The 12,654-nt window shown below is 36.4% G+C and overlaps 1 protein-coding gene across 2 annotated transcripts in view; it reads left to right on the forward strand.

Moving 5' to 3' along the window:
• LOC118273947 (furin-like protease 2) overlaps positions 1-12,654 on the forward strand; it is a 168,598-nt gene that overhangs the window by 14,540 nt on the left and 141,404 nt on the right. Inside the window, exon 2 of one of the 2 annotated variants that reach the window (XM_050707784.1) lies at positions 3,451-3,507. The exons of the other annotated variant lie outside the window; for it this stretch is intronic. The gene's annotated coding sequence lies outside the window, so the exon portion shown is untranslated. The remainder of the gene's footprint in view (positions 1-3,450; positions 3,508-12,654) is intronic. 2 annotated transcript variants of the gene reach the window in all.

Below are 12,654 nucleotides of genomic sequence, written 5' to 3' on the forward strand. Positions count from 1 at the left end.
AAGAAAAGAAGTTTGTTTATTGCTAAAAGGAAGTATTTCTACTTACAATAATCTTGACATTATTTTGTCAATAAAGTTATGAGCACAACGATCGTAACTCGACTTACGAGCGAATAGGACACCGAATTATGCCTTCAATGTATGTATGTAATCGCTCAAATGGCGTATCTTGTCATACGTTATTAACGCAGAAAGTTTGATTTTGTAGCCTTGTAATTTTTCTCCGTGCCAAAAAAACGTAAGGGTGGGTTACGCTACTATTGCACTAAATAATTAAAGTAATGCAGTCCGTTATTATGACGTATGTCAACCAGTTTTAGAAAAATATGTATTTTTTAAATGAAACCGTTTTTTTATTGACCATGAATTTACAGTATTCTGTAGCCAATAAATAAAGCTTTATTTTAAGTAAAAACCAGATATACAGATACTATAGATTTTGCCATAAAAGACCTACAAGTTGACGGTAGATAAATTTGAATTGTTTTTCGGCTCTCCTGAGAAGTTGTCATTTTGCCCTTACGCTACTCTAGTTCTTAACCCACGATATATACTATAGTTTCAATTTAATCCAATTTTAGGTAAATCATGATTAAAAAATAAATTTCCTCAATAACGAGACCGCATTGCAATCATGGTTTTCACTTGAAACCTTTAAGCCGGAAAATGTTGACGTACCAAATATGTATTCCAGCTTAAACTCAGCACAGAAACTACCTATTAAATACGTTATTACCGTTCGGTTCTCGTAAATATTTAAATAAATTAATACTTTCAGTCACCTGCATATTTTATTTAATAAAGCCGTCGCGGTTTTGTTTAACGTCACGTTCATTACTCACTTCAGTTAAGGCTTATCTATGGAACTTATTATGTAAAAATGATCACGTCCGAAACGCCTATAGGGCCCAAAGTACCGGGTAATTATTTGCGGAATACGAAATTAAGTGAAAATAACCATGATTGGAATACGAACTCACTAAGTTTTGGCTGTCAAGTGCACGCTCTTTTTCGTCGCTCCGCCATCTTTAACGGATTATCCGGGTTCTAGGGGCGAGCCGTTTAATTTGTGAAATTGAAAAGAAACATCGTATTGTTCAGATAGAATTAGGTTTATTTGTGAAACCCATTCGGTCGTAACAGGAGATCTCTTCGAAGGAAATAAGTGAATGGAATAAATGAAATGACCTATAAAGTGGATAGAATGCGGCAGTTTCGACACTGCTCGCTGTATTTTACTTTCTTACAGTAACAACAACTTGATCTTAGTTGAATATTGTTAGATTGAGGCAAATGTAACCCTGCGACAAATGTAACCAACCTACTCAATCCTGAATATTTGACTAGCCTTATGAATTCTTTAAGATCTAGAGTTTATTGTCCAATATTAGTAAAAGTACTAGTCTTGGTTTTTGGACCTGAAGGCTTAGGGTACTGTCTATTATTAGAAATCGAGTAGGTAGGTATTATGGCCATACAAGTAGTAATTCCTTTATTTAATTGCTATTTAAAGTACTTAGCGGTAAGCGGTTTGTTCTTATGGAGCTTAACGTTTCTCGTCTCAGAATACCGTATAGTTCTTCATTACTGCAGACTCATACTCATAATAATTTCTTGTTAAGACGGAGGACGTCTTAGATGAAACATCACCCGATTATTAAGAGCTTAAGTACTAGCAGAGTAGCGACATTAAGCTGTGGATTAGACGAGCCCGCATTGTGTAACGATGACGCGAAATACAATGGTACACCCTGTGACTAATTACAGCAGTATAATTTAATTGGACTTATTTAGTTACTACACTATGTTTAAGTTCATTACGTTTTCAAAGACCTATCTAAATAGAACCACTCATACATAATTTTCTTCGACAGCGCACTTAAGTGCAATCTCGGAGCGATAATCCGAAAATAGTTGAAACCAATACCGTAACCACTTCGATCTACCAGGAAACTCCAATGGTTAATAGAACGCTTGGATTTCAAAATAGAATGGACGAGACGTTTGCGGTCTTAAAAGCTTGCAATACCATTTCTAGATATAACAGCTCGAACTATCACAAATCGTGGTCTTATTTTAATGAAAAAGTGTTCTTAGAGTATTCTGTTTCATCTATTTAGCAAGCTACGTTTTAGATAGTTAAATATACTGGCATAATATCTACTAAGTTTTTAAAAGATAATTCTGCTATACTCGGTTTATGCAATTTGTAATGCAAGGAACAATGTATTGAAAACTATATCCTATCCTATATTGTATAATGTTGTCGTAAACCCAGTGTGCACATGCAGCCAGCCATTCTTGATAAAATGAACGTTCAACATATTTGTAGTATCACGTTGAGGGTTACACGTCGCTCGAGGCGGGAACATCGTTAATCTCGTGACTCTGCAAGTCTAGTCTACTTTGACATATTTACATAAATACCACTTAAATAGTGATGTCACCCTGCTATATCAATAAGGGGTCGGAATCACACGAATATTATTATGCGGATCATTTTAGGGGTACGTTTGATCAAATCGTTGGCGAATGTAGGAATTAGGGAATATAACAGTGCAACAAAAAGCGGAAACTAGCACTGGTGAACTAGTATTTGGTTTACATTTCGCTGAGCTTGTATAGCAATTACAATTAAGCGACGTTAGAGTTAAACGTGTCTGCGGTTGTGACGACCACTTTAATGATACCCATGCATCGGCAACACGGCGCAGGGATTTGATAGCCACGGATATGGGACTCAATGAATATTAAATTAATTCGTACATTTAGCTTGAAATACGGTAATTAACACGTGACGTATCCCGGTCGGTTTACGAGGTGATAAAGTTGTCAGATTGGCTTGATGACGTGTGTGCGTGGGCACTGCGTGGACTGTGCGGGCTGTATTGCAATTCACAGGACCGTTTGTGCGTAACCGCTTTATCTTTATGATTGACTTCCTGACGGAACATTTAATATCCCCGCCAGTATTGTACAATATCCAGCCACTTTTAATCTATTAATGTTATGCATGTATGTACATAATTATGTATGTTATTATGTATGTTAAAGAGACGACTGAAAGTTGTCATACAAAGTCTTTTTTTTAAGGATGGGAAATCATCAAATGACCTCTCCCGCTCTGGGTGGAACGGAAGGGAGTGTCAGACTTTTACTGACTAAAACCCACCTCGTTCCTTCAGTTGCCCTTTGCGTTCCGGGGCCACGGTATCTCGTTAGAACTTTCCCGCAGCCCCGGCTCAGTTTATCCCGTTTCCCCCCTTGGGGGTTGACATTTCAAAAATCCCTTCTTAGTGCTCACTTATGTTACTAAAGGGTGTTAATTGAGGAGCTGAAAAATAACTGTGTGTTTATATAGATATATTTTATGTTGAAAATGGCGAACGTTCCCCTTTTTCCCTGACGGAAAATAACATGTCAATAATAGATCTTTTACCTTTGTTCCAGGTACGTCACATTTTCCATCAAAGAACGCGAAACGAGTTTTTTTTTCGTGAACACGAGGTCGGTACTCGAGTATATTGTCAATGTAAATAAGATTGATAGGTTGAACTATGTGTTTGTGTATACATATTTTATATGAGAAATGAGCCGTGAGAATTTTCACGGTTCATAGCCGCCATTGTGTCATCGGGCAAATATCTGTGCGATGCACCGCTCTTCATAGCACACTCGTGATTCGTAACTATTGCGGGCGAATTATTACTGCAATACTTAAGTTACGTATCAAACTTCTCCTACGTGTTAATCTTAACACTTTTTTTCATATAGTTAGTTAATTGTATTTATTTTCCTCTATCGTGGTTAGTGGTTCTTATTCACACAATGAATAGGTAATCCAAAATGGGTTTTGTAAATATATTTTCCATTATTGCCATTGCTAATTAGGTAATTATGAATAATATTAATCATGTTGATTTGTAATAAGTACTTGTTTTTATAACCAGACTTATATAATGTATTTATATCGTCCAATTTATTGCCACTATTGCTTTTAACTCCGTAGTCCGTACCTACAGACATTGGGAAAATACGTTCCATGTAAATATACTAATCAATTTATTTTACATGAATAAATAGCGAGAAGGTGGATACAAAAATAATAATTTGCTATCGTAGGTATTATTTATACAAAAATAATATAATAATAAAGGGAAACAAAAGGCAATAATATTAATTAAAGCTAATTAGTTGCTTCTATACTTATTGTGTATGTATTATACACACTAGCTGCGGACAACGTAACGGGTTATCGGAGCTCCGGCTCAAACCAGGAGGGAGTAGGAACGGGGTGTTTGTAGCCAATAAGAGTCTGACACCCATCAAGCACAGAGGGAAAAAAATGTGTTAAATACATACTACATATTGTTGGTAAATCTTCCATGATTATGTATAATGAGCTGCCCAATTTCTTACTAATGTAAATGCAACATGCAATCCGCCCATCACATACTCTGGGAGTGTGGTCTCTGGCAATCTGAGCGTGACACGAGGCGTTTTTGAGAAGCATTTAATATTTTAGTTTTAAGTAAAATTTCCGTGGTGCTTGGCGACTGGGCTTCTCCCAGTTGTGCAGTCTCTTTTGTGCCTTAAGGCTTAAGTCATCCTGTCTCCTGCATTAAATTCACCGAGGGAAGTGGAAACAGTAACCTGCGTTTGACACCACATCCGATATGCTCTATATGCTCATGATGTTCCGTGCAGTCTGCGTCGCTAGGCTGGCAAGAAACTTCGTTTGCTGTTCAAATGCCAATCGCAATAATACAAAGTTCACAGAACAATTAACTTCCCGCAGATATTGTGACGAATTTGTCAAAAGAAATACGTCTAGTCGCCATCCTTTGGTCTCCGTTTTATCTTCGTTCTAAAATCAAACGTTTATTGCAGTTTGTTTTATGACATTAATTCTCTTTAAAGAGGATTGCTTTTCAAGAAACCTGTCAAGTAAGGTCTGCTCTTTCTTACACATTTTCGCAATACACAGTCGTATTTTCCTTGATTTGATATTTTACGAAATTGTTTTTGTTCTTTACGATTCATCAATTTGGAAGAGCAATCAACTGAAATTGGATTCGTTACGGAAATGGCCCACAATTGGCACTTTTACACGTCAATTTGAATCCACCGGGTGCTTTGAAAATACGGCTATGATTGTAATGTTTGACTACCGAACTTTGGTGATACGACTAACATTTATTACTGTAGATTTTATTTAAGATGACAGGGTTTAGAATCTAGTACCATCGTTGAACGATTCTGCACAAGATTATAGTAGTCAGCTGGTGCGAAAGATAAGCAGCTAGTTTCCTCCAACAACGTGTCGCCGATATCAACGTCTTCGCCAGCCATGACGGCCGTCACCGTCGGAAGCGTGCAGCCGGCGCTATGCCGCGCTCCGTTCACCGAGCTGCACTGACAATCTTTGCTCAGCACTGGTTTTAACCCTTCAGTAATAAACACTAGAGTTCATAATCCTTTAATATGTTAGCATTTGTTTATTGGTACAATTGTAACTAGTGCCGATTACGCGCCATATTGTGTAGACGTACCCTTTGTTTACATTGACATGCGTCGCAGCAGAACACGGTACACCGGTTACTAACAAGCATCTTAAATCTAGACTCGATGTTGTTCTTTGTTCTAGTAGTTGTTTGTATCGATATATTTGTTTACGTTTTCTGCCGGGAGGCACGTTAAGTTTAAACATAGTAAAAGTACTCGTAACAATACAAAAACAGTTGTTGATTATCGCGTTTCCATTTTGTGTGTTACTCGAGTCACATTACTCGTTACTATTTTTGTTTTCCCGGAATAACATAGATGATTTAATTCTTTCCAAATTAGTTGGAGCACGTCCAAGATCTCTGGAAACATTTCTATCCGATTCAATCCATTATTGAAACTTCCTGTTCTATAATCAGCTCGAAGCAAGCAGCTGAAATCAATGGACGTGAATGAGTCCTCTGCATGTTGGTACAAGAAGTAGGCTTGTACTATCATAAGTGAGTACAAAAACGACGATTATTGGAATATAGCTTTGCTAGCAGTAGTTACCGTATTAAAGTACCTCACAATTAATGAGACGCGCATCACAATACCCTCGATTCCATTTAACCCCTTCCCACAGCGGTTGTTTCCCAACGTCATGTAACTGTGCATTTCAAGGCACGCGGATGTGACCTGGCTGGGTGGCGCACCCACAATCGAACAAATCCGTGAGAAGCACTAGTTTTCTATTCATGTGTGCCGACATGAGTCTTAAATGTGTGCAGTAATTACACACAGAGTGCACTGGAGGAACGTAGAACGTAGAACATTAAGCGAAACGAGCATGCCCTATCATCTGTAGCTGAACTTTCCGCGTCGCCGGGCCTGTATCGAGGAACTTCGCCGATTAAACAATTGAGGCCGGCCTGCCTCGCCTGGGGGGCTAGATATTGCGCCTCGAAATGGGCTCTGTCCTCCACTAGAGAATACTTCATACTGCAAGTAATTATTATTCGACATGGCCAAGTTAATTGACAAGAGTTTAATTGCACATATTTTGTAATCGTTTTCGAACTGTTAAATTTTTATTGCTTATTTATGGTATTCGGTTGGTGTTAGGAATTTTATTGTGAGAATTCTATATTATGGTTGCAATTAAATTCATTTAATTCTCGTGCAGTAATTATGTTAGGTGGTGTTATGAACTTTAATTGCCAACATTTTTATGATATTTTAGATGTGAACAATACAATGAATTACTCATATTACCTACGTATAAATTTATTGGTTTAGAAAATGGACAGAACATATACAAAGGTTTATGTATAAAGACGTGCTATATCCCCTGGTCAACTACAGGCAATAGTAGCCGCCTCCAGATCGTTGGATGTTTGCTCCTTGTTATTTAAAGCCACGGATTGTAGGCATAGGCACGTATCTAATATGCATAATGTATCTCGTCACACGTCTTTGTGTGAACCAACAAAATGCAAGACCCAAACAATGTAAACTATTCTTTGTAAGTACTAAATTAATAGGGTTGTTGACAGCGTTTTCTTAGTTATACTCTTTAGTATGTAAGTGTTGTCTTAAACCGAAAACGTATTTAAATAATGTTAAACGTATTTAAGTTATGTTCTTATGTTAGAAGACAGGAAAGGAAGTACTTATTACTAATTTTAGTAATTTTCAAATTTAAGGAAAATGGATTCACGGGATTGTGGGATGACGTAATTATTTTAAAATAAATGGATTAATTGGTTAGTTCATTTGAAGTAAGTTATCGCAAAAATATTTCCTTTTAGTTGATGTGTAAAAATAATTATTAGAATCTGTAACGTGGTCATCTGCAAAAACAATCAAAATGTGTATAACAAAAAGTGTTCTAATGTTTTTATCGTCACTAACTAGTTTGACGTCAATGTAATCATCTGGCAATTACGTTATTATTGAATCCTAGAATCCTAGACGTGCAGAATAATTAATTCGCAAATTCTCGTAAGATTTATTCTTGCGGCAATTTGATATTAAAAAATAGATGTTATAAAGGTACCGAGTTTGTTTAATTTAATACAGACACTAGCATACAGCGAAATGCATATTCATGGCGATATTCATTGAGGCAGGCACCGAGTGCTATTATGTAAACATGTGTTATAATTTGAACCACAAACTAATCTAAATATACAGTAATCATAGTTTATGTACGTTTCATCACGTGACAGTTCACTGGTAGACTGCATAAGTGTCTATATAAGAAGGGTTTGCCATAATCTTCGCGATTGGCTGGTGAGTATGAGCATCGCTGTTTAAAAGTTTCAGGTTTAGAAATCAGAGGGCGCTACTAGTTAGTCTCTGTCACACATGTGTATCTCCTTAGTCGGCTCCTACAACACCAACGGGATAGGGTAGTGTAATGTACGTTTAACAAAATGTTAAATACTTTCGTGGCTGCATATTTGCTCGTATCGGTTCGGAAGTAATTTACCTCCTACGCCAATAATGACTGTGCTCGATCATCTGTATAATAGGTCCAAGTGTAAAATTTAAAGCTACTTACAATCGCTCTTCCATAAAATATTATCAACGTTTCGGCGATATCGTTTATAAAGTGGACAGTTTAATCACGAAATATAGCGGGGATAATTAAGCGTTCATTCATCACGGATGTATCTACTATATCGTACCTACTGGTGCGGTGCTGTCCTGGGATTATGTTTCTAAAGATTTATCTGGTATAGACTAAAGAACAGTTGCTTTTATTGAATTAGCGATTAGACTAGCAAAAGAGAAGAATCCTAAAAGAAAGAAAATTCTAATGAATAGAAGAAAGATGGTTGTCAGGATAAGAATATTATAAATATGGTGTTTCTACCAAACACATTAGGTGTAAGAAAATCACTACATTGTGCGAGATCTCAAATAGGATTTATACAATACTATCACGAAACACCAAAACTATTTACATCTTTACTTAATTTCTATTTCCACATGAGCAAGCTATTACTTAGTTAGAAATCCACAGAATTAAAGTTCACACATGTGCGAATTTCTCTTTCAGACGGCTCTACGTAGTTGAGGTCGGGACCTTCCACATGTTTTAATTAAGACCAATATAATCATGTTAGTTCTCAGACGGAATGGGAGCTACAACATGATTACTTCTCGTCTCTCGAAAATTAAACGTACTTTGATTTGATTTTGGAGTGAAAAATGTAATTGTAACGCAAATACATGGATTTTGTTGCCGTTCTTAGCGTTATACAGATACTTTCTCTTACTCTCTACAGATTTTATTCCTAGGCAGTTACTCCTGTTTTTTCCATACAAAACTGTATTAAAATGAACCATAGCTCGACAGATATCGTGAAACTGAATGCGTACGTCTGTTTCAATCATGTTTGATTGATTGGAACAGTGATACCTGTTAGTTTCAATCAACTCTCCCTAATCGCAATCCTGTTGTGCACAACTCTATCCCAACCAAATTAAAATGCATTTTTGCGATTTCTTACATCAGAATGTAAAAAATCTCTTATAGGACATCTATTTATTTGTCTGTCTTTCAAAAAGACCGTTTAATTCTTAATTTTTGTAAGAGGCTAGGTAGTTATCTATAGATGTAGGAATTCAGATATGCAGTATCCGATATCCGACGAAGAACGTTAAAATGATATTACATGGAGTCAAGTTCCATCGTATATTGTTATTGTACTGTCTTGTACTTTTTGCTGCTAAAATTCACTTGGAATCTTGAAAAAGTCCGTTTTATTATTAAAAAATAACCTATCTTCTTCCTCTGTTTGCATGTCGCTACCGGAACTTGTTTTGAGGAAGTGTTACGTAATTGCATTACAGATACATATGATAATTTCACGTTTATCTACCGTCCGTTACACATTTTATGTATAAGATAAAATTGCAGTTTCTCATTAAAACGATTTCCTCTTATACCGGTTTGTATGTACCTACCTTAATTTACCTTTATATGTAATTTAAGTAACCCAGTTGCAATACTTGTAATCAGCCTAACGACTGCTCAATCCTTATTAAAGAGTGAGGTGCGACAACTCCAGTAATATCCTTATATTACTCGTCGATTTCATATTTGAAAGCCGAAATTGAATGGTATATTATTTCCTTCACAGCACATTCTCAACTTTCGAAAACTGTGTTAACATTGGGCAAGCGGTTTTAATACGAGTTAGTCGGCGAAAAAATATTTGTTCACTGAATGAAACAAAGCTGGGTTTGTTTTTATGGCCACTCCTACTTGGCTCCCCTGGGCTTTGGCACTTGGCCAACGTTTCCTGATGACGTCTCCCACACGTTAAATTGATATTGGCACTTAGCGAGGCCCTCGTTGTCGCCGATCATGCTGTAAAACTTTCAACTTTTGACACTTGGTATCTATATCAAATGAAAATCTAGAACTTTGTTAATAGGCACTCCATTAGGAAATCAGGCGCAAATAATCTAATAAGTTTTTAATTAATTAAAACTTAAACGGAACAAATTCAACCAGCTTAACTGTATTAACTCATTTGTCACAGTTTAAACAAAAGAAAGCAAACCACTCCGTTAAAATCTGAGTAACCTACTATTTAAGCAGTATGTGTTCACTAGTCATCGTTAAACTAATATTGAACGCGCATGAGTAACCAGTGGTTATCGTATGTAGCACATTGCAACAAAGGTCACGGTTCAATGCGGGTTACGCAAGGCGTCTCGTGATGACATGATGGTGTGGCGCTGTGAACACAATGATTTACCCACCGGTATAAAGGAGAATGTTAAACAAGAAATATCTAACTAAGACAATGTGTTCATGACTTTCCTTGAGATGTCCTAACTCCTCAAGATGATGCCAGCGCAATGTGCAACCTAATATAAATTGCAAATTGGTTTCGCTACACGACAACGTTATATGTTCTAACAAAGATTATGAAACGTTCGCCAATTGTTGCTGTTAGTCTACAAGTTATCTCAAACTCCTCAGAAATGGGTAGGTGAAACGGGTTTTAGTTGCTTCTAGCGTACCGTAACTTCCTAGTTAGTTGTCTATTCCGAAGCAATAGGAAGAAAGTTAATTCGATGCCGAGCTGGGATCCGGTAATCGTTTAAACCTATCACAGCTCTCTTAACTGTTTTGACCTGTCTTTTTTTTGAGAATTTGATGAATTTCTATGTAACGTTTTTGTTTAAGTAGGTACCTAAATATTCCAAGGTAATTTGAAATCTGCCTACAATACAATTTTTGGAACGCCTTTTGTTAAGTTAGGCATAACATAGCACAGGTAGAAATCAAAGCATTTTTGCTACGTCTTTTTACTGGCCTTTATACCAATCGCCAAACGAAATTATTGACATTCTGAAATCCTCTTTTGGATCAAAGTTGAAATGGCACGTGGAAGACCTTGTTTCTTATCAAACGTCCGAATATATTCCGGTGGAATTTTGGATCGCCCTGGCTTGAAGGCGGCAATCGTTGGAATTTTGCCAGTAGCTAGTGCATTGTTGGCTGGCCATGTTAGTAAATTAATATCGCTTGTACAACTGCATCCTACACGGCAAGTTTCATCGTCTTCCCTAGGATCACCACATCGTATATGAAGAGACGTCCAAATGGTGCTCGCATCCTTATGTTTCACTGCTACAAACTTTGTAATATTAGAAAGTTAATAAAATTGTTGTTTTATATGAAGCGGATACAAAAAGTTTTCTTTGAAATCTAAAACAAACAAATACTTGCGCAAGATTGTTTTATAAAAGATGTTTTTATACCTAGGTAGATTGAATCATTTTACGGTTTGTTGTCGACGTTCTATGACGCTTAGCTTTGTGGTTAAAGTATGAAGCATGGCAAATTAATAAACATGTGTGCTGTAATATTACATAATATGTAATGTTTTTTTTTATGGTATAAGCTGGTAAACGAGCTGACGGATCACCTGATGGTAAGCAATTTCCGCACACCCAAAACACCAGAGGCGTTACAAATGCGTTGCCTTTTGGGGATTAGAATTTGAAGGATTGGGAAGAAACAACGTAATCGTTGTTTCACGTTGGTTTTCTGTGAGGTCGTGGAACACACTCCGGTCGAGCCTGCCCATTCGTGCCGAAGCATAGCTCTCCCACACTTGTACACAATGTATCATGCGATACGCTCGTGGTTTTAGGAGTCCGTTTACTTTCGTTGAATCTGCATGCAGGTATTAGAATTAAATTATGAGTTTCTTTGCTTTGCGTAATTAGTTATTTTAAGAAATTTCGTTATCATCATCGTTTCTAAATAAAATTTTGCATTTTACCTTATTTTCAAGAGAATAATCTTAGTTTCGTTTTAGGTAATTTGTTCTCGTTAATTTCGTGTTTGGTCGACCACGAATGAGTGTTATCCATTTAGCCAACAATAAATGTTTATATTAAACTATCGGTTTGATACTGTATGAATAATTCAATAATAATAGTCAATGTTAGTCATGTTTGGAAAACACACTGCTGTGGTTTGCTTAGTGATGCATTTGTTTTATTATCTGGTGTACTTAGTTTCAGTTGTTAGGGGAAATGAGGTATTGTGTCGTAAATGACTAATTTGTAATTTAAATATGTACCTTATTGTAGTCAAGTAGTGACACAATTAGGTATTAATATAGTTAGATGGAGATGCTTATTTGCTTCACGTCTTAAATCAATGTATCGGACGACACGGCGGTAACGTACTAATGCCTGTAATTTTTGCAACCATTAAGTAATTCTTTGGTAAGAATATTCTAAAAAATACTATCTTGAAAATTAGTTACGATTTTGTAATAAAATTTAATGCCGATAGACTAGAACCTATTAATCTTAACTTTATTAACAGAACAGTTAATTTTCCATAACTAAATAATAAAAACCGTTCTCTGTTGGTCGGTAATAAACGGGCGACTGTTGTAATCGAAGATTTCAAGGCTGTATTTGTGTTCTTGACACTTATTGAATAACAATTAGCAAAGTACTAGTGTTATATGTACTGAACAGCCTTTGATTGCGCGATAGGGCTTTGGCACACTTTTTTATTATAATCATTGTTCATTCAATCCGCGTTTGTTTAAAATGTTCATTATGTTTTTGCGAGTCGATTCGTGGAATATAATTTTTTGGTGTTCCACATCCAGATTA

Source organism: Spodoptera frugiperda, chromosome 3, assembly GCF_023101765.2.
Source record: "Spodoptera frugiperda isolate SF20-4 chromosome 3, AGI-APGP_CSIRO_Sfru_2.0, whole genome shotgun sequence".
In the NCBI taxonomy this organism is placed as follows: Eukaryota; Metazoa; Arthropoda; class Insecta; order Lepidoptera; family Noctuidae; genus Spodoptera; species Spodoptera frugiperda.